Source organism: Ascaphus truei, unplaced genomic scaffold (genome assembly GCF_040206685.1).
Source record: "Ascaphus truei isolate aAscTru1 unplaced genomic scaffold, aAscTru1.hap1 HAP1_SCAFFOLD_435, whole genome shotgun sequence".
NCBI lineage: Eukaryota > Metazoa > Chordata > Amphibia > Anura > Ascaphidae > Ascaphus > Ascaphus truei.
The window spans coordinates 194,664-211,106 of NW_027456766.1; the positions used below are offsets into that span (position 1 = coordinate 194,664).

At 42.2% G+C, this 16,443-nt stretch overlaps 36 non-coding genes and 4 pseudogenes across 36 annotated transcripts; all 40 read right to left on the reverse strand.

Annotated features, from left to right (window-relative positions):
• Window positions 1–134: 134 nt before the first annotated feature.
• On the reverse strand, window positions 135–253 carry LOC142484367 (5S ribosomal RNA). Its single transcript, XR_012797827.1, has one exon. It is a non-coding gene; the product is annotated as a 5S ribosomal RNA (ribosomal RNA).
• A 286-nt stretch (window positions 254–539) lies between these two features.
• LOC142484326 (5S ribosomal RNA) lies at window positions 540–658 on the reverse strand (annotated as a pseudogene).
• A 286-nt stretch (window positions 659–944) lies between these two features.
• On the reverse strand, window positions 945–1,063 carry LOC142484368 (5S ribosomal RNA). The gene has a single exon (XR_012797829.1). It is a non-coding gene; the product is annotated as a 5S ribosomal RNA (ribosomal RNA).
• Window positions 1,064–1,349: 286 nt separating this feature from the next.
• Window positions 1,350–1,468, reverse strand: LOC142484627 (5S ribosomal RNA). Its single transcript, XR_012798078.1, has one exon. It is a non-coding gene; the product is annotated as a 5S ribosomal RNA (ribosomal RNA).
• Window positions 1,469–1,754: 286 nt separating this feature from the next.
• Window positions 1,755–1,873, reverse strand: LOC142484568 (5S ribosomal RNA). Its single transcript, XR_012798022.1, has one exon. It is a non-coding gene; the product is annotated as a 5S ribosomal RNA (ribosomal RNA).
• A 285-nt stretch (window positions 1,874–2,158) lies between these two features.
• On the reverse strand, window positions 2,159–2,277 carry LOC142484569 (5S ribosomal RNA). The gene has a single exon (XR_012798023.1). It is a non-coding gene; the product is annotated as a 5S ribosomal RNA (ribosomal RNA).
• Window positions 2,278–2,563: 286 nt separating this feature from the next.
• On the reverse strand, window positions 2,564–2,682 carry LOC142484177 (5S ribosomal RNA). The gene has a single exon (XR_012797675.1). It is a non-coding gene; the product is annotated as a 5S ribosomal RNA (ribosomal RNA).
• A 286-nt stretch (window positions 2,683–2,968) lies between these two features.
• LOC142484119 (5S ribosomal RNA) lies at window positions 2,969–3,087 on the reverse strand. Its single transcript, XR_012797620.1, has one exon. It is a non-coding gene; the product is annotated as a 5S ribosomal RNA (ribosomal RNA).
• A 285-nt stretch (window positions 3,088–3,372) lies between these two features.
• Window positions 3,373–3,491, reverse strand: LOC142484330 (5S ribosomal RNA). Its single transcript, XR_012797814.1, has one exon. It is a non-coding gene; the product is annotated as a 5S ribosomal RNA (ribosomal RNA).
• A 286-nt stretch (window positions 3,492–3,777) lies between these two features.
• On the reverse strand, window positions 3,778–3,896 carry LOC142484120 (5S ribosomal RNA). Its single transcript, XR_012797621.1, has one exon. It is a non-coding gene; the product is annotated as a 5S ribosomal RNA (ribosomal RNA).
• Window positions 3,897–4,181: 285 nt separating this feature from the next.
• LOC142484178 (5S ribosomal RNA) lies at window positions 4,182–4,300 on the reverse strand. Its single transcript, XR_012797676.1, has one exon. It is a non-coding gene; the product is annotated as a 5S ribosomal RNA (ribosomal RNA).
• Window positions 4,301–4,586: 286 nt separating this feature from the next.
• Window positions 4,587–4,705, reverse strand: LOC142484121 (5S ribosomal RNA). The gene has a single exon (XR_012797622.1). It is a non-coding gene; the product is annotated as a 5S ribosomal RNA (ribosomal RNA).
• Window positions 4,706–4,990: 285 nt separating this feature from the next.
• Window positions 4,991–5,109, reverse strand: LOC142484369 (5S ribosomal RNA). The gene has a single exon (XR_012797830.1). It is a non-coding gene; the product is annotated as a 5S ribosomal RNA (ribosomal RNA).
• Window positions 5,110–5,395: 286 nt separating this feature from the next.
• On the reverse strand, window positions 5,396–5,514 carry LOC142484122 (5S ribosomal RNA). The gene has a single exon (XR_012797623.1). It is a non-coding gene; the product is annotated as a 5S ribosomal RNA (ribosomal RNA).
• Window positions 5,515–5,799: 285 nt separating this feature from the next.
• LOC142484370 (5S ribosomal RNA) lies at window positions 5,800–5,918 on the reverse strand. Its single transcript, XR_012797831.1, has one exon. It is a non-coding gene; the product is annotated as a 5S ribosomal RNA (ribosomal RNA).
• Window positions 5,919–6,204: 286 nt separating this feature from the next.
• Window positions 6,205–6,323, reverse strand: LOC142484570 (5S ribosomal RNA). Its single transcript, XR_012798024.1, has one exon. It is a non-coding gene; the product is annotated as a 5S ribosomal RNA (ribosomal RNA).
• A 286-nt stretch (window positions 6,324–6,609) lies between these two features.
• On the reverse strand, window positions 6,610–6,728 carry LOC142484123 (5S ribosomal RNA). The gene has a single exon (XR_012797624.1). It is a non-coding gene; the product is annotated as a 5S ribosomal RNA (ribosomal RNA).
• A 285-nt stretch (window positions 6,729–7,013) lies between these two features.
• Window positions 7,014–7,132, reverse strand: LOC142484371 (5S ribosomal RNA). The gene has a single exon (XR_012797832.1). It is a non-coding gene; the product is annotated as a 5S ribosomal RNA (ribosomal RNA).
• Window positions 7,133–7,418: 286 nt separating this feature from the next.
• LOC142484572 (5S ribosomal RNA) lies at window positions 7,419–7,537 on the reverse strand. Its single transcript, XR_012798025.1, has one exon. It is a non-coding gene; the product is annotated as a 5S ribosomal RNA (ribosomal RNA).
• Window positions 7,538–7,822: 285 nt separating this feature from the next.
• LOC142484574 (5S ribosomal RNA) lies at window positions 7,823–7,941 on the reverse strand. The gene has a single exon (XR_012798027.1). It is a non-coding gene; the product is annotated as a 5S ribosomal RNA (ribosomal RNA).
• Window positions 7,942–8,227: 286 nt separating this feature from the next.
• LOC142484575 (5S ribosomal RNA) lies at window positions 8,228–8,346 on the reverse strand. The gene has a single exon (XR_012798028.1). It is a non-coding gene; the product is annotated as a 5S ribosomal RNA (ribosomal RNA).
• Window positions 8,347–8,631: 285 nt separating this feature from the next.
• Window positions 8,632–8,750, reverse strand: LOC142484339 (5S ribosomal RNA; annotated as a pseudogene).
• Window positions 8,751–9,435: 685 nt separating this feature from the next.
• On the reverse strand, window positions 9,436–9,554 carry LOC142484652 (5S ribosomal RNA). Its single transcript, XR_012798103.1, has one exon. It is a non-coding gene; the product is annotated as a 5S ribosomal RNA (ribosomal RNA).
• Window positions 9,555–9,839: 285 nt separating this feature from the next.
• LOC142484372 (5S ribosomal RNA) lies at window positions 9,840–9,958 on the reverse strand. The gene has a single exon (XR_012797833.1). It is a non-coding gene; the product is annotated as a 5S ribosomal RNA (ribosomal RNA).
• Window positions 9,959–10,244: 286 nt separating this feature from the next.
• LOC142484124 (5S ribosomal RNA) lies at window positions 10,245–10,363 on the reverse strand. The gene has a single exon (XR_012797625.1). It is a non-coding gene; the product is annotated as a 5S ribosomal RNA (ribosomal RNA).
• Window positions 10,364–10,648: 285 nt separating this feature from the next.
• Window positions 10,649–10,767, reverse strand: LOC142484373 (5S ribosomal RNA). The gene has a single exon (XR_012797834.1). It is a non-coding gene; the product is annotated as a 5S ribosomal RNA (ribosomal RNA).
• A 286-nt stretch (window positions 10,768–11,053) lies between these two features.
• LOC142484654 (5S ribosomal RNA) lies at window positions 11,054–11,172 on the reverse strand. Its single transcript, XR_012798105.1, has one exon. It is a non-coding gene; the product is annotated as a 5S ribosomal RNA (ribosomal RNA).
• Window positions 11,173–11,457: 285 nt separating this feature from the next.
• Window positions 11,458–11,576, reverse strand: LOC142484375 (5S ribosomal RNA). The gene has a single exon (XR_012797835.1). It is a non-coding gene; the product is annotated as a 5S ribosomal RNA (ribosomal RNA).
• A 286-nt stretch (window positions 11,577–11,862) lies between these two features.
• Window positions 11,863–11,981, reverse strand: LOC142484126 (5S ribosomal RNA). The gene has a single exon (XR_012797627.1). It is a non-coding gene; the product is annotated as a 5S ribosomal RNA (ribosomal RNA).
• Window positions 11,982–12,266: 285 nt separating this feature from the next.
• Window positions 12,267–12,385, reverse strand: LOC142484376 (5S ribosomal RNA). Its single transcript, XR_012797836.1, has one exon. It is a non-coding gene; the product is annotated as a 5S ribosomal RNA (ribosomal RNA).
• A 286-nt stretch (window positions 12,386–12,671) lies between these two features.
• Window positions 12,672–12,790, reverse strand: LOC142484149 (5S ribosomal RNA). Its single transcript, XR_012797649.1, has one exon. It is a non-coding gene; the product is annotated as a 5S ribosomal RNA (ribosomal RNA).
• Window positions 12,791–13,075: 285 nt separating this feature from the next.
• On the reverse strand, window positions 13,076–13,194 carry LOC142484378 (5S ribosomal RNA). Its single transcript, XR_012797838.1, has one exon. It is a non-coding gene; the product is annotated as a 5S ribosomal RNA (ribosomal RNA).
• A 286-nt stretch (window positions 13,195–13,480) lies between these two features.
• On the reverse strand, window positions 13,481–13,599 carry LOC142484331 (5S ribosomal RNA; annotated as a pseudogene).
• Window positions 13,600–13,884: 285 nt separating this feature from the next.
• LOC142484576 (5S ribosomal RNA) lies at window positions 13,885–14,003 on the reverse strand. The gene has a single exon (XR_012798029.1). It is a non-coding gene; the product is annotated as a 5S ribosomal RNA (ribosomal RNA).
• Window positions 14,004–14,288: 285 nt separating this feature from the next.
• Window positions 14,289–14,407, reverse strand: LOC142484577 (5S ribosomal RNA). The gene has a single exon (XR_012798030.1). It is a non-coding gene; the product is annotated as a 5S ribosomal RNA (ribosomal RNA).
• Window positions 14,408–14,693: 286 nt separating this feature from the next.
• Window positions 14,694–14,812, reverse strand: LOC142484335 (5S ribosomal RNA; annotated as a pseudogene).
• A 285-nt stretch (window positions 14,813–15,097) lies between these two features.
• LOC142484379 (5S ribosomal RNA) lies at window positions 15,098–15,216 on the reverse strand. The gene has a single exon (XR_012797839.1). It is a non-coding gene; the product is annotated as a 5S ribosomal RNA (ribosomal RNA).
• Window positions 15,217–15,502: 286 nt separating this feature from the next.
• LOC142484578 (5S ribosomal RNA) lies at window positions 15,503–15,621 on the reverse strand. The gene has a single exon (XR_012798031.1). It is a non-coding gene; the product is annotated as a 5S ribosomal RNA (ribosomal RNA).
• Window positions 15,622–15,906: 285 nt separating this feature from the next.
• On the reverse strand, window positions 15,907–16,025 carry LOC142484579 (5S ribosomal RNA). The gene has a single exon (XR_012798032.1). It is a non-coding gene; the product is annotated as a 5S ribosomal RNA (ribosomal RNA).
• Window positions 16,026–16,310: 285 nt separating this feature from the next.
• Window positions 16,311–16,429, reverse strand: LOC142484580 (5S ribosomal RNA). The gene has a single exon (XR_012798033.1). It is a non-coding gene; the product is annotated as a 5S ribosomal RNA (ribosomal RNA).
• Between the last annotated feature and the right edge of the window lie 14 nt (window positions 16,430–16,443).

Genomic DNA, 16,443 nt, shown 5'->3' on the forward strand with positions numbered 1-16,443 from the left:
TTATGTTGAACTTTCAGAGGAAAAAACGATATATTTCTTTGCCACTGCGGGAAAAAAGTAGTAAAAAATGAAACATTTTCATTAGCTGCAAGGAATGCCATGTATATTTTCATTAGGGAAGCAAAAAATAAAAACACCCACAGCACCTGGTATTCCCAGGCAGTCTCCCAACCCAGTACTAATCAAGCCTCACCCTGCTTAGCTTCCGAGATCTGACGGGATCGGGCGCTTTCAAGGTAGTATGGCCGTAGGTGGAGATTGCTGTCTCATGATATCCTCTCATTCTTAAATCCATGAGCCTATATCTTGCTCCATGCATACACAGAGACTGAGAAAATGACAGGTGCACTCAAATGTACTATAGACGGAATTCTTGATGTCAGAATTCTATTTTGGAAGGTTGCATTGTGTTGAACTTTCTGAGGAAAAAACGATATATTTCTTTGCCACTGCGGGAAAAAAGTAGTAAAAAATGAAACATTTTCATTTGCTGCAAGGAATGCCATGTATATTTTCATTAGGGAAGCGAAAAATAAAAACACCCACAGCACCTGGTATTCCCAGGCAGTCTCCCAACCCAGTACTAATCAAGCCTCACGCTGCTTAGCTTCCGAGATCTGACAGGATCGGGCGCTTTCAAGGTAGTATGGCCGTAGGTGGAGATTGCTGTCTCATGATATCCTCTCATTCTTAAATCCATGAGCCTATATCTTGCTCCATGCATACACAGAGACTGAGAAAATGACAGGTGCACTCAAATGTACTATAGACGAAATTCTTGATGTCAGAATTCAATTTTGGAAGGTTGCATTATGTTGAACTTTCAGAGGAAAAAACGATATATTTCTTTGCCACTGCGGGAAAAAAGTAGTAAAAAATGAAACATTTTCATTAGCTGCAAGGAATGCCATGTATATTTTCATTAGGGAAGCAAAAAATAAAAACACCCACAGCACCTGGTATTCCCAGGCAGTCTCCCAACCCAGTACTAATCAAGCCTCACCCTGCTTAGCTTCCGAGATCTGACGGGATCGGGCGCTTTCAAGGTAGTATGGCCGTAGGTGGAGATTGCTGTCTCATGATATCCTCTCATTCTTAAATCCATGAGCCTATATCTTGCTCCATGCATACACAGAGACTGAGAAAATGACAGGTGCACTCAAATGTACTATAGACGGAATTCTTGATGTCAGAATTCTATTTTGGAAGGTTGCATTGTGTTGAACTTTCAGAGGAAAAAACGATATATTTCTTTGCCACTCCGGGAAAAAAGTAGCAAGAAATGAAACATTTTCATTTGCTGCGAGGAATGCCATGTATATTTTCATTAGGGAAGCGAAAAATAAAAACACTTACAGCACCTGGTATTCCCAGGCAGTCTCCCAACCCAGTACTAATCAAGCCTCACCCTGCTTAGCTTCCGAGATCTGACGGGATCGGGCGCTTTCAAGGTAGTATGGCCGTAGGTGGAGATTGCTGTCTAATGATATCCTCTCATTCTTAAATCCATGAGCCTATATCTTGCTCCATGCATACACAGAGACTGAGAAAATGACAGGTGCACTCAAATGTACTATAGACGGAATTCTTGATGTCAGAATTCTATTTTGGAAGGTTGCATTGTGTTGAACTTTCAGAGGAAAAAACGATATATTTCTTTGCCACTGCGGGAAAAAAGTAGCAAGAAATGAAACATTTTCATTTGCTGCGAGGAATGCCATGTATATTTTCATTAGGGAAGCGAAAAATAAAAACCCCTACAGCACCTGGTATTCCCAGGCAGTCTCCCAACCCAGTACTAATCAAGCCTCACCCTGCTTAGCTTCCGAGATCTGACGGGATCGGGCGCTTTCAAGGTAGTATGGCCGTAGGTGGAGATTGCTGTCTCATGATATCCTCTCATTCTTAAATCCATGAGCCTATATCTTGCTCCATGCATACACAGAGACTGAGAAAATGACAGGTGCACTCAAATGTACTATAGACGGAATTCTTGATGTCAGAATTCTATTTTGGAAGGTTGCATTGTGTTGAACTTTCAGAGGAAAAACGATATATTTCTTTGCCACTGCGGGAAAAAAGTAGCAAGAAATGAAACATTTTCATTTGCTGCGAGGAATGCCATGTATATTTTCATTAGGGAAGCGAAAAATAAAAACCCCTACAGCACCTGGTATTCCCAGGCAGTCTCCCAACCCAGTACTAATCAAGCCTCACCCTGCTTAGCTTCCGAGATCTGACGGGATCGGGCGCTTTCAAGGTAGTATGGCCGTAGGTGGAGATTGCTGTCTCATGATATCCTCTCATTCTTAAATCCATGAGCCTATATCTTGCTCCATGCATACACAGAGACTGAGAAAATGACAGGTGCACTCAAATGTACTATAGACGGAATTCTTGATGTCAGAATTCTATTTTGGAAGGTTGCATTGTGTTGAACTTTCTGAGGAAAAAACGATATATTTCTTTGCCACTGCGGGAAAAAAGTAGTAAAAAATGAAACATTTTCATTTGCTGCAAGGAATGCCATGTATATTTTCATTAGGGAAGCAAAAAATAAAAACACCCACAGCACCTGGTATTCCCAGGCAGTCTCCCAACCCAGTACTAATCAAGCCTCACCCTGCTTAGCTTCCGAGATCTGACAGGATCGGGCGCTTTCAAGGTAGTATGGCCGTAGGTGGAGATTGCTGTCTCATGATATCCTCTCATTCTTAAATCCATGAGCCTATATCTTGCTCCATGCATACACAAAGACTGAGAAAATGACAGGTGCACTCAAATGTACTATAGACGGAATTCTTGATGTCAGAATTCTATTTTGGAAGGTTGCATTGTGTTGAACTTTCAGAGGAAAAAACGATATATTTCTTTGCCACTGCGGGAAAAAAGTAGCAAGAAATGAAACATTTTCATTTGCTGCGAGGAATGCCATGTATATTTTCATTAGGGAAGCGAAAAATAAAAACCCCTACAGCACCTGGTATTCCCAGGCAGTCTCCCAACCCAGTACTAATCAAGCCTCACCCTGCTTAGCTTCCGAGATCTGACGGGATCGGGCGCTGTCAAGGTAGTATGGCCGTAGGTGGAGATTGCTGTCTCATGATATCCTCTCATTCTTAAATCCATGAGCCTATATCTTGCTCCATGCATACACAGAGACTGAGAAAATGACAGGTGCACTCAAATGTACTATAGACGGAATTCTTGATGTCAGAATTCTATTTGGAAGGTTGCATTGTGTTGAACTTTCTGAGGAAAAAACGATATATTTCTTTGCCACTGCGGGAAAAAAGTAGTAAAAAATGAAACATTTTCATTTGCTGCAAGGAATGCCATGTATATTTTCATTAGGGAAGCAAAAAATAAAAACACCCACAGCACCTGGTATTCCCAGGAAGTCTCCCAACCCAGTACTAATCAAGCCTCACCCTGCTTAGCTTCCGAGATCTGACGGGATCGGGCGCTTTCAAGGTAGTATGGCCGTAGGTGGAGATTGCTGTCTCATGATATCCTCTCATTCTTAAATCCATGAGCCTATATCTTGCTCCATGCATACACAGAGACTGAGAAAATGACAGGTGCACTCAAATGTACTATAGACGGAATTCTTGATGTCAGAATTCTATTTTGGAAGGTTGCATTGTGTTGAACTTTCAGAGGAAAAAACGATATATTTCTTTGCCACTGCGGGAAAAAAGTAGCAAGAAATGAAACATTTTCATTTGCTGCGAGGAATGCCATGTATATTTTCATTAGGGAAGCGAAAAATAAAAACCCCTACAGCACCTGGTATTCCCAGGCAGTCTCCCAACCCAGTACTAATCAAGCCTCACCCTGCTTAGCTTCCGAGATCTGACGGGATCGGGCGCTGTCAAGGTAGTATGGCCGTAGGTGGAGATTGCTGTCTCATGATATCCTCTCATTCTTAAATCCATGAGCCTATATCTTGCTCCATGCATACACAGAGACTGAGAAAATGACAGGTGCACTCAAATGTACTATAGACGGAATTCTTGATGTCAGAATTCTATTTGGAAGGTTGCATTGTGTTGAACTTTCTGAGGAAAAAACGATATATTTCTTTGCCACTGCGGGAAAAAAGTAGTAAAAAATGAAACATTTTCATTTGCTGCAAGGAATGCCATGTATATTTTCATTAGGGAAGCAAAAAATAAAAACACCCACAGCACCTGGTATTCCCAGGCAGTCTCCCAACCCAGTACTAATCAAGCCTCACCCTGCTTAGCTTCCGAGATCTGACAGGATCGGGCGCTTTCAAGGTAGTATGGCCGTAGGTGGAGATTGCTGTCTCATGATATCCTCTCATTCTTAAATCCATGAGCCTATATCTTGCTCCATGCATACACAGAGACTGAGAAAATGACAGGTGCACTCAAATGTACTATAGACGGAATTCTTGATGTCAGAATTCTATTTTGGAAGGTTGCATTGTGTTGAACTTTCAGAGGAAAAAACGATATATTTCTTTGCCACTGCGGGAAAAAAGTAGCAAGAAATGAAACATTTTCATTTGCTGCGAGGAATGCCATGTATATTTTCATTAGGGAAGCGAAAAATAAAAACCCCTACAGCACCTGGTATTCCCAGGCAGTCTCCCAACCCAGTACTAATCAAGCCTCACCCTGCTTAGCTTCCGAGATCTGACGGGATCGGGCGCTGTCAAGGTAGTATGGCCGTAGGTGGAGATTGCTGTCTCATGATATCCTCTCATTCTTAAATCCATGAGCCTATATCTTGCTCCATGCATACACAGAGACTGAGAAAATGACAGGTGCACTCAAATGTACTATAGACGGAATTCTTGATGTCAGAATTCTATTTGGAAGGTTGCATTGTGTTGAACTTTCTGAGGAAAAAACGATATATTTCTTTGCCACTGCGGGAAAAAAGTAGTAAAAAATGAAACATTTTCATTTGCTGCAAGGAATGCCATGTATATTTTCATTAGGGAAGCAAAAAATAAAAACACCCACAGCACCTGGTATTCCCAGGCAGTCTCCCAACCCAGTACTAATCAAGCCTCACCCTGCTTAGCTTCCGAGATCTGACGGGATCGGGCGCTTTCAAGGTAGTATGGCCGTAGGTGGAGATTGCTGTCTCATGATATCCTCTCATTCTTAAATCCATGAGCCTATATCTTGCTCCATGCATACACAGAGACTGAGAAAATGACAGGTGCACTCAAATGTACTATAGACGGAATTCTTGATGTCAGAATTCTATTTTGGAAGGTTGCATTGTGTTGAACTTTCAGAGGAAAAAACGATATATTTCTTTGCCACTGCGGGAAAAAAGTAGCAAGAAATGAAACATTTTCATTTGCTGCGAGGAATGCCATGTATATTTTCATTAGGGAAGCGAAAAATAAAAACCCCTACAGCACCTGGTATTCCCAGGCAGTCTCCCAACCCAGTACTAATCAAGCCTCACCCTGCTTAGCTTCCGAGATCTGACGGGATCGGGCGCTGTCAAGGTAGTATGGCCGTAGGTGGAGATTGCTGTCTCATGATATCCTCTCATTCTTAAATCCATGAGCCTATATCTTGCTCCATGCATACACAGAGACTGAGAAAATGACAGGTGCACTCAAATGTACTATAGACGGAATTCTTGATGTCAGAATTCTATTTGGAAGGTTGCATTGTGTTGAACTTTCTGAGGAAAAAACGATATATTTCTTTGCCACTGCGGGAAAAAAGTAGTAAAAAATGAAACATTTTCATTTGCTGCAAGGAATGCCATGTATATTTTCATTAGGGAAGCAAAAAATAAAAACACCCACAGCACCTGGTATTCCCAGGCAGTCTCCCAACCCAGTACTAATCAAGCCTCACCCTGCTTAGCTTCCGAGATCTGACGGGATCGGGCGCTTTCAAGGTAGTATGGCCGTAGGTGGAGATTGCTGTCTCATGATATCCTCTCATTCTTAAATCCATGAGCCTATATCTTGCTCCATGCATACACAGAGACTGAGAAAATGACAGGTGCACTCAAATGTACTATAGACGGAATTCTTGATGTCAGAATTCTATTTTGGAAGGTTGCATTGTGTTGAACTTTCAGAGGAAAAAACGATATATTTCTTTGCCACTGCGGGAAAAAAGTAGCAAGAAATGAAACATTTTCATTTGCTGCGAGGAATGCCATGTATATTTTCATTAGGGAAGCGAAAAATAAAAACCCCTACAGCACCTGGTATTCCCAGGCAGTCTCCCAACCCAGTACTAATCAAGCCTCACCCTGCTTAGCTTCCGAGATCTGACGGGATCGGGCGCTTTCAAGGTAGTATGGCCGTAGGTGGAGATTGCTGTCTCATGATATCCTCTCATTCTTAAATCCATGAGCCTATATCTTGCTCCATGCATACACAGAGACTGAGAAAATGACAGGTGCACTCAAATGTACTATAGACGGAATTCTTGATGTCAGAATTCTATTTTGGAAGGTTGCATTGTGTTGAACTTTCAGAGGAAAAAACGATATATTTCTTTGCCACTGCGGGAAAAAAGTAGCAAGAAATGAAACATTTTCATTTGCTGCGAGGAATGCCATGTATATTTTCATTAGGGAAGCGAAAAATAAAAACCCCTACAGCACCTGGTATTCCCAGGCAGTCTCCCAACCCAGTACTAATCAAGCCTCACCCTGCTTAGCTTCCGAGATCTGACGGGATCGGGCGCTGTCAAGGTAGTATGGCCGTAGGTGGAGATTGCTGTCTCATGATATCCTCTCATTCTTAAATCCATGAGCCTATATCTTGCTCCATGCATACACAGAGACTGAGAAAATGACAGGTGCACTCAAATGTACTATAGACGGAATTCTTGATGTCAGAATTCTATTTGGAAGGTTGCATTGTGTTGAACTTTCTGAGGAAAAAACGATATATTTCTTTGCCACTGCGGGAAAAAAGTAGTAAAAAATGAAACATTTTCATTTGCTGCAAGGAATGCCATGTATATTTTCATTAGGGAAGCAAAAAATAAAAACACCCACAGCACCTGGTATTCCCAGGCAGTCTCCCAACCCAGTACTAATCAAGCCTCACCCTGCTTAGCTTCCGAGATCTGACGGGATCGGGCGCTTTCAAGGTAGTATGGCCGTAGGTGGAGATTGCTGTCTCATGATATCCTCTCATTCTTAAATCCATGAGCCTATATCTTGCTCCATGCATACACAGAGACTGAGAAAATGACAGGTGCACTCAAATGTACTATAGACGGAATTCTTGATGTCAGAATTCTATTTTGGAAGGTTGCATTGTGTTGAACTTTCAGAGGAAAAAACGATATATTTCTTTGCCACTGCGGGAAAAAAGTAGCAAGAAATGAAACATTTTCATTTGCTGCGAGGAATGCCATGTATATTTTCATTAGGGAAGCGAAAAATAAAAACCCCTACAGCACCTGGTATTCCCAGGCAGTCTCCCAACCCAGTACTAATCAAGCCTCACCCTGCTTAGCTTCCGAGATCTGACGGGATCGGGCGCTTTCAAGGTAGTATGGCCGTAGGTGGAGATTGCTGTCTCATGATATCCTCTCATTCTTAAATCCATGAGCCTATATCTTGCTCCATGCATACACAGAGACTGAGAAAATGACAGGTGCACTCAAATGTACTATAGACGGAATTCTTGATGTCAGAATTCTATTTTGGAAGGTTGCATTGTGTTGAACTTTCAGAGGAAAAACGATATATTTCTTTGCCACTGCGGGAAAAAAGTAGCAAGAAATGAAACATTTTCATTTGCTGCGAGGAATGCCATGTATATTTTCATTAGGGAAGCGAAAAATAAAAACCCCTACAGCACCTGGTATTCCCAGGCAGTCTCCCAACCCAGTACTAATCAAGCCTCACCCTGCTTAGCTTCCGAGATCTGACGGGATCGGGCGCTTTCAAGGTAGTATGGCCGTAGGTGGAGATTGCTGTCTCATGATATCCTCTCATTCTTAAATCCATGAGCCTATATCTTGCTCCATGCATACACAGAGACTGAGAAAATGACAGGTGCACTCAAATGTACTATAGACGGAATTCTTGATGTCAGAATTCTATTTTGGAAGGTTGCATTGTGTTGAACTTTCAGAGGAAAAAACGATATATTTCTTTGCCACTGCGGGAAAAAAGTAGCAAGAAATGAAACATTTTCATTTGCTACGAGGAATGCCATGTATATTTTCATTAGGGAAGCGAAAAATAAAAACCCCTACAGCACCTGGTATTCCCAGGCAGTCTCCCAACCCAGTACTAATCAAGCCTCACCCTGCTTAGCTTCCGAGATCTGACGGGATCGGGCGCTTTCAAGGTAGTATGGCCGTAGGTGGAGATTGCTGTCTCATGATATCCTCTCATTCTTAAATCCATGAGCCTATATCTTGCTCCATGCATACACAGAGACTGAGAAAATGACAGGTGCACTCAAATGTACTATAGACGGAATTCTTGATGTCAGAATTCTATTTTGGAAGGTTGCATTGTGTTGAACTTTCAGAGGAAAAACGATATATTTCTTTGCCACTGCGGGAAAAAAGTAGCAAGAAATGAAACATTTTCATTTGCTGCGAGGAATGCCATGTATATTTTCATTAGGGAAGCGAAAAATAAAAACCCCTACAGCACCTGGTATTCCCAGGCAGTCTCCCAACCCAGTTCTAATCAAGCCATGCCCTGCTTAGCTTCCGAGATCTGACGGGATCGGGCGCTTTCAAGGTAGTATGGCCGTAGGTGGAGGTTGCTGTCTCATGATATCCTCTCATTCTTAAATCCATGAGCCTACACTGGCGACACACTTTATTCGAGCTCGGCTAGTCCCACGAATTCGGGTATACCCGGGTGTATTGAGGTTTGTGACTGTTTTCTGCCCGAGTGCATTGAGGTATTTTCCAGGCAGGGATTGAAGCATTTTATTCCCGCTGGCTGCAATACTGCACAGTATATATATATATACTGCATTACAATTCATGAATTTATGCCATCTGGTAGACACGCGAAGCATTGCAGCCTATTAAATCCTAATCATTATCATTTAACAGATCAGCCGCCCGTCAGCCAGGCATGAACCCAGGCTGGGAAGGCAAACGCAACGGGGCTTGTCAGAGGTGAGGAGCGGCGCATTCCAGGTATCTGCCAGGTACATACTGGGTATTTGCTCGAATAAAGTGTGTCGGTGCAGTATATCTTGCTCCATGCATATACAGAGACTGAGAAAATGACAGGTGCACTCAAATGTACTATAGACGGAATTCTTGATGTCAGAATTCTATTTTGGAAGGTTGCATTGTGTTGAACTTTCAGAGGAAAAAACGATATATTGCTTTGCCACTGCGGGAAAAAAGTAGTAAAAAATGAAACATTTTCATTTGCTGCAAGGAATGCCATGTATATTTTCATTAGGGAAGCAAAAAATAAAAACACCCACAGCACCTGGTATTCCCAGGCAGTCTCCCAACCCAGTACTAATCAAGCCTCACCCTGCTTAGCTTCCGAGATCTGACGGGATCGGGCGCTGTCAAGGTAGTATGGCCGTAGGTGGAGATTGCTGTCTCATGATATCCTCTCATTCTTAAATCCATGAGCCTATATCTTGCTCCATGCATACACAGAGACTGAGAAAATGACAGGTGCACTCAAATGTACTATAGACGGAATTCTTGATGTCAGAATTCTATTTGGAAGGTTGCATTGTGTTGAACTTTCTGAGGAAAAAACGATATATTTCTTTGCCACTGCGGGAAAAAAGTAGTAAAAAATGAAAAATTTTCATTTGCTGCAAGGAATGCCATGTATATTTTCATTAGGGAAGCAAAAAATAAAAACACCCACAGCACCTGGTATTCCCAGGCAGTCTCCCAACCCAGTACTAATCAAGCCTCACCCTGCTTAGCTTCCGAGATCTGACGGGATCGGGCGCTTTCAAGGTAGTATGGCCGTAGGTGGAGATTGCTGTCTCATGATATCCTCTCATTCTTAAATCCATGAGCCTATATCTTGCTCCATGCATACACAGAGACTGAGAAAATGACAGGTGCACTCAAATGTACTATAGACGGAATTCTTGATGTCAGAATTCTATTTTGGAAGGTTGCATTGTGTTGAACTTTCAGAGGAAAAAACGATATATTTCTTTGCCACTGCAGGAAAAAAGTAGCATGAAATGAAACATTTTCATTTGCTGCGAGGAATGCCATGTATATTTTCATTAGGGAAGCGAAAAATAAAAACCCCTACAGCACCTGGTATTCCCAGGCAGTCTCCCAACCCAGTACTAATCAAGCCTCACCCTGCTTAGCTTCCGAGATCTGACGGGATCGGGCGCTGTCAAGGTAGTATGGCCGTAGGTGGAGATTGCTGTCTCATGATATCCTCTCATTCTTAAATCCATGAGCCTATATCTTGCTCCATGCATACACAGAGACTGAGAAAATGACAGGTGCACTCAAATGTACTATAGACGGAATTCTTGATGTCAGAATTCTATTTGGAAGGTTGCATTGTGTTGAACTTTCTGAGGAAAAAACGATATATTTCTTTGCCACTGCGGGAAAAAAGTAGTAAAAAATGAAACATTTTCATTTGCTGCAAGGAATGCCATGTATATTTTCATTAGGGAAGCAAAAAATAAAAACACCCACAGCACCTGGTATTCCCAGGCAGTCTCCCAACCCAGTACTAATCAAGCCTCACCCTGCTTAGCTTCCGAGATCTGACGGGATCGGGCGCTTTCAAGGTAGTATGGCCGTAGGTGGAGATTGCTGTCTCATGATATCCTCTCATTCTTAAATCCATGAGCCTATATCTTGCTCCATGCATACACAGAGACTGAGAAAATGACAGGTGCACTCAAATGTACTATAGACGGAATTCTTGATGTCAGAATTCTATTTTGGAAGGTTGCATTGTGTTGAACTTTCAGAGGAAAAAACGATATATTGCTTTGCCACTGCGGGAAAAAAGTAGTAAAAAATGAAACATTTTCATTTGCTGCAAGGAATGCCATGTATATTTTCATTAGGGAAGCAAAAAATAAAAACACCCACAGCACCTGGTATTCCCAGGCAGTCTCCCAACCCAGTACTAATCAAGCCTCACCCTGCTTAGCTTCCGAGATCTGACGGGATCGGGCGCTGTCAAGGTAGTATGGCCGTAGGTGGAGATTGCTGTCTCATGATATCCTCTCATTCTTAAATCCATGAGCCTATATCTTGCTCCATGCATACACAGAGACTGAGAAAATGACAGGTGCACTCAAATGTACTATAGACGGAATTCTTGATGTCAGAATTCTATTTGGAAGGTTGCATTGTGTTGAACTTTCTGAGGAAAAAACGATATATTTCTTTGCCACTGCGGGAAAAAAGTAGTAAAAAATGAAAAATTTTCATTTGCTGCAAGGAATGCCATGTATATTTTCATTAGGGAAGCAAAAAATAAAAACACCCACAGCACCTGGTATTCCCAGGCAGTCTCCCAACCCAGTACTAATCAAGCCTCACCCTGCTTAGCTTCCGAGATCTGACGGGATCGGGCGCTTTCAAGGTAGTATGGCCGTAGGTGGAGATTGCTGTCTCATGATATCCTCTCATTCTTAAATCCATGAGCCTATATCTTGCTCCATGCATACACAGAGACTGAGAAAATGACAGGTGCACTCAAATGTACTATAGACGGAATTCTTGATGTCAGAATTCTATTTTGGAAGGTTGCATTGTGTTGAACTTTCAGAGGAAAAAACGATATATTTCTTTGCCACTGCAGGAAAAAAGTAGCATGAAATGAAACATTTTCATTTGCTGCGAGGAATGCCATGTATATTTTCATTAGGGAAGCGAAAAATAAAAACCCCTACAGCACCTGGTATTCCCAGGCAGTCTCCCAACCCAGTACTAATCAAGCCTCACCCTGCTTAGCTTCCGAGATCTGACGGGATCGGGCGCTGTCAAGGTAGTATGGCCGTAGGTGGAGATTGCTGTCTCATGATATCCTCTCATTCTTAAATCCATGAGCCTATATCTTGCTCCATGCATACACAGAGACTGAGAAAATGACAGGTGCACTCAAATGTACTATAGACGGAATTCTTGATGTCAGAATTCTATTTGGAAGGTTGCATTGTGTTGAACTTTCTGAGGAAAAAACGATATATTTCTTTGCCACTGCAGGAAAAAAGTAGTAAAAAATGAAACATTTTCATTTGCTGCAAGGAATGCCATGTATATTTTCATTAGGGAAGCAAAAAATAAAAACACCCACAGCACCTGGTATTCCCAGGCAGTCTCCCAACCCAGTACTAATCAAGCCTCACCCTGCTTAGCTTCCGAGATCTGACGGGATCGGGCGCTTTCAAGGTAGTATGGCCGTAGGTGGAGATTGCTGTCTCATGATATCCTCTCATTCTTAAATCCATGAGCCTATATCTTGCTCCATGCATACACAGAGACTGAGAAAATGACAGGTGCACTCAAATGTACTATAGACGGAATTCTTGATGTCAGAATTCTATTTTGGAAGGTTGCATTGTGTTGAACTTTCAGAGGAAAAAACGATATATTTCTTTGCCACTGCGGGAAAAAAGTAGCAAGAAATGAAACATTTTCATTTGCTGCGAGGAATGCCATGTATATTTTCATTAGGGAAGCGAAAAATAAAAACCCCTACAGCACCTGGTATTCCCAGGGAGTCTCCCAACCCAGTACTAATCAAGCCTCACCCTGCTTAGCTTCCGAGATCTGACGGGATCGGGCGCTGTCAAGGTAGTATGGCCGTAGGTGGAGATTGCTGTCTCATGATATCCTCTCATTCTTAAATCCATGAGCCTATATCTTGCTCCATGCATACACAGAGACTGAGAAAATGACAGGTGCACTCAAATGTACTATAGACGGAATTCTTGATGTCAGAATTCTATTTGGAAGGTTGCATTGTGTTGAACTTTCTGAGGAAAAAACGATATATTTCTTTGCCACTGCGGGAAAAAAGTAGTAAAAAATGAAACATTTTCATTTGCTGCAAGGAATGCCATGTATATTTTCATTAGGGAAGCAAAAAATAAAAACACCCACAGCACCTGGTATTCCCAGGCAGTCTCCCAACCCAGTACTAATCAAGCCTCACCCTGCTTAGCTTCCGAGATCTGACGGGATCGGGCGCTTTCAAGGTAGTATGGCCGTAGGTGGAGATTGCTGTCTCATGATATCCTCTCATTCTTAAATCCATGAGCCTATATCTTGCTCCATGCATACACAGAGACTGAGAAAATGACAGGTGCACTCAAATGTACTATAGACGGAATTCTTGATGTCAGAATTCTATTTTGGAAGGTTGCATTGTGTTGAACTTTCAGAGGAAAAAACGATATATTTCTTTGCCACTGCGGGAAAAAAGTAGCAAGAAATGAAACATTTTCATTTGCTGCGAGGAATGCCATGTATATTTTCATTAGGGAAGCGAAAAATAAAAACCCCTACAGCACCTGGTATTCCCAGGCAGTCTCCCAACCCAGTACTAATCAAGCCTCAACCTGCTTAGCTTCCGAGATCTGACGGGATCAGGCGCTGTCAAGATAGTATGGCCGTAGGTGGAGATTGCTGTCTCATGATATCCTCTCATTCTTAAATCCATGAGCCTATATCTTGCTCCATGCATACACAGAGACTGAGAAAATGACAGGTGCACTCAAATGTACTATAGACGGAATTCTTGATGTCAGAATTCTATTTGGAAGGTTGCATTGTGTTGAACTTTCTGAGGAAAAAACGATATATTTCTTTGCCACTGCGGGAAAAAAGTAGCAAGAAATGAAACATTTTCATTTGCTGCGAGGAATGCCATGTATATTTTCATTAGGGAAGCGAAAAATAAAAACCCCTACAGCACCTGGTATTCCCAGGCAGTCTCCCAACCCAGTACTAATCAAGCCTCACCCTGCTTAGCTTCCGAGATCTGACGGGATCGGGCGCTTTCAAGGTAGTATGGCCGTAGGTGGAGATTGCTGTCTCATGATATCCTCTCATTCTTAAATCCATGAGCCTATATCTTGCTCCATGCATACACAGAGACTGAGAAAATGACAGGTGCACTCAAATGTACTATAGACGGAATTCTTGATGTCAGAATTCTATTTTGGAAGGTTGCATTGTGTTGAACTTTCAGAGGAAAAACGATATATTTCTTTGCCACTGCGGGAAAAAAGTAGCAAGAAATGAAACATTTTCATTTGCTGCGAGGAATGCCATGTATATTTTCATTAGGGAAGCGAAAAATAAAAACCCCTACAGCACCTGGTATTCCCAGGCAGTCTCCCAACCCAGTACTAATCAAGCCTCACCCTGCTTAGCTTCCGAGATCTGACGGGATCGGGCGCTTTCAAGGTAGTATGGCCGTAGGTGGAGATTGCTGTCTCATGATATCCTCTCATTCTTAAATCCATGAGCCTATATCTTGCTCCATGCATACACAGAGACTGAGAAAATGACAGGTGCACTCAAATGTACTATAGACGGAATTCTTGATGTCAGAATTCTATTTTGGAAGGTTGCATTGTGTTGAACTTTCAGAGGAAAAAACGATATATTTCTTTGCCACTGCGGGAAAAAAGTAGCAAGAAATGAAACATTTTCATTTGCTGCGAGGAATGCCATGTATATTTTCATTAGGGAAGCGAAAAATAAAAACCCCTACAGCACCTGGTATTCCCAGGCAGTGTCCCAACCCAGTACTAATCAAGCCTCACCCTCCTTAGCTTCCGAGATCTGACGGGATCGGGCGCTGTCAAGGTAGTATGGCCGTAGGTGGAGATTGCTGTCTCATGATATCCTCTCATTCTTAAATCCATGAGCCTATATCTTGCTCCATGCATACACAGAGACTGAGAAAATGACAGGTGCACTCAAATGTACTATAGACGGAATTCTTGATGTCAGAATTCTATTTGGAAGGTTGCATTGTGTTGAACTTTCTGAGGAAAAAACGATATATTTCTTTGCCACTGCGGGAAAAAAGTAGTAAAAAATGAAACATTTTCATTTGCTGCAAGGAATGCCATGTATATTTTCATTAGGGAAGCAAAAAATAAAAACACCCACAGCACCTGGTATTCCCAGGCAGTCTCCCAACCCAGTACTAATCAAGCCTCACCCTGCTTAGCTTCCGAGATCTGACGGGATCGGGCGCTTTCAAGGTAGTATGGCCGTAGGTGGAGATTGCTGTCTCATGATATCCTCTCATTCTTAAATCCATGAGCCTATATCTTGCTCCATGCATACACAGAGACTGAGAAAATGACAGGTGCACTCAAATGTACTATAGACGGAATTCTTGATGTCAGAATTCTATTTTGGAAGGTTGCATTGTGTTGAACTTTCAGAGGAAAAAACGATATATTTCTTTGCCACTGCGGGAAAAAAGTAGCAAGAAATGAAACATTTTCATTTGCTGCGAGGAATGCCATGTATATTTTCATTAGGGAAGCGAAAAATAAAAACCCCTACAGCACCTGGTATTCCCAGGCAGTCTCCCAACCCAGTACTAATCAAGCCTCACCCTGCTTAGCTTCCGAGATCTGACGGGATCGGGCGCTTTCAAGGTAGTATGGCCGTAGGTGGAGATTGCTGTCTCATGATATCCTCTCATTCTTAAATCCATGAGCCTATATCTTGCTCCATGCATACACAGAGACTGAGAAAATGACAGGTGCACTCAAATGTACTATAGACGGAATTCTTGATGTCAGAATTCTATTTGGAAGGTTGCATTGTGTTGAACTTTCTGAGGAAAAAACGATATATTTCTTTGCCACTGCGGGAAAAAAGTAGCAAGAAATGAAACATTTTCATTTGCTGCGAGGAATGCCATGTATATTTTCATTAGGGAAGCGAAAAATAAAAACCCCTACAGCACCTGGTATTCCCAGGCAGTCTCCCAACCCAGTACTAATCAAGCCTCACCCTGCTTAGCTTCCGAGATCTGACGGGATCGGGCGCTTTCAAGGTAGTATGGCCGTAGGTGGAGATTGCTGTCTCATGATATCCTCTCATTCTTAAATCCATGAGCCTATATCTTGCTCCATGCATACACAGAGACTGAGAAAATGACAGGTGCACTCAAATGTACTATAGACGGAATTCTTGATGTCAGAATTCTATTTGGAAGGTTGCATTGTGTTGAACTTTCTGAGGAAAAAACGATATATTTCTTTGCCACTGCGGGAAAAAAGTAGCAAGAAATGAAACATTTTCATTTGCTGCGAGGAATGCCATGTATATTTTCATTAGGGAAGCGAAAAATAAAAACCCCTACAGCACCTGGTATTCCCAGGCAGTCTCCCAACCCAGTACTAATCAAGCCTCACCCTGCTTAGCTTCCGAGATCTGACGGGATCGGGCGCTTTCAAGGTAGTATGGCCGTAGGTGGAGATTGCTGTCT